Below are 1,767 nucleotides of genomic sequence, written 5' to 3'. Positions count from 1 at the left end.
CTGAGAATTGACAGAGTTATTTCGTAGGAAAATGTAGACACACAGACACACACACATACGCGTTCACTTTTATAGATATACTAACATTTCAACCCGGCGGTGCCCGGATGTTTGGAGGTATATGTTAAGCATAAAAAAGCGGTCAATTTGTTTTAACTGTGATCCCTATTATGACCCCTTAACATTTATTGTTTTGGGGTCCAATAAAGTTATTACGTCTGACCCATGTCCAAGGAACCTGTATCTAAAATTTCCAGAGTTTAGACCCAAAATTGTTGGAGGAGTTTGGTAGAGTTCTCAAATGTCAAATCGTTGGACTTTGCCCCCTTAACAGCCAAATTTCTGGCCGAACAGTGATTACAAGGATTTTCCCAAATCTCAGTACCCGGTATATCAAATTTCGAGTCTGTAAACTCAAAATTGACAGAATTATTGCGTAGGAAAATGTAGACACACAGACACGTTCACTTTTATAGATTAAACAAATATATATACGTATACATAAATATTTATGGAAACAATTTTGTGTTTACTGTAAACATTTTACGCAACTATTATGCAAGTATAAATCATGTTAGAATATCTGCATGGATATAATTACACATAATAGTTAACTAAAGATGATCATCCCATTCGACCCCCCCCAAAAAAAAAAACGAATAGGGAATTAATAAAAAAGAATGTTTAAAAGAATATGCAAATTAGCTACATCTTTTGCTAATGAATGCAATTCCACAACCCATATATAAGAAAAGTGTATTTTCTTTGTAAATAAATAGAAAAGAGGCGTTTTAATATGACTATCAATACACACAAAAGAAAAACGAATTTATAGGAGTATAGATATATATGAAAGTGAAAATGTTTGTGTACATTTCCCTACCAAACTATTCTGTCAACTTTCGGTCTAGAAACTCGAGATTTGACATAAGGGGTATTGAGATTTGAGAAGATATTTTTAATCGGTTTTCAGCCAGAAATTTGGCTGTCCAGGGATTAAAGTTCGATGTTTTGAACTTTGAGAACTCTACCAAACTCCTCTGTCAATTTTGTCGTCTAAACAATTGAAATTTTAAATGAAAGTTACTTGCACAGGGATCAAACTTTTTTATTCGATTTGAGACCCAAAATATAAATGTTAAGGGGCCAAAATTGGGGTCAAAGTTAAAAAAAAAATTGACCTCTGCGGTCTCTACCAAATTACTCAGCCAATTTCTGGTTTTAACATTTGAAATTTATACATAACGGGTATTCAGACATGCGACAAGCATTTTAATCAATTTTGGGGCGAAAATTTGGCTGCCACAAGGTCAAAGTTGAAAGAGTCGACCTTTGAAGATTCTATCAAATTTCTCCGCTAATTTTGGGTCTAAAGACTTAAAATTTTAGATGTAGGTAACTTGGACATGAATCAAACTTTGTATTCTCTATTTGAGACCAAAATGATAAATGTTAACGGGTCAAAATTGGGGTCAGGTTAAAAAAATGACCTCTGCGGTCTCTACGGAATTATTCAGACAAATTTTGGTCTTAACATTTGAAATTTTACATAAAGTGTTTTCACACGTAGGGCAAGTTAGGAACAGTACATAGGGCCCGAGCAAAGCCGGGCTGAACTGCTAGTATGTATATATATATATATATATATATATATATATATATATATATATATATATATACAGAGAGAGAGAGACAGAGAGAGAGAGAGAGAGAGAGAGAGTAAAACAAGTGATCATTTTGAATTAAAAATCAGTTTCAAAAGGTTAA

The sequence above is a fragment of the Euprymna scolopes genome, chromosome 5 (genome assembly GCF_053919585.1).
Source record: "Euprymna scolopes isolate OS-2025 chromosome 5, ASM5391958v1, whole genome shotgun sequence".
Taxonomy (NCBI): domain Eukaryota; kingdom Metazoa; phylum Mollusca; class Cephalopoda; order Sepiida; family Sepiolidae; genus Euprymna; species Euprymna scolopes.
Note: the sequence above shows the minus strand (reverse complement) of the source record.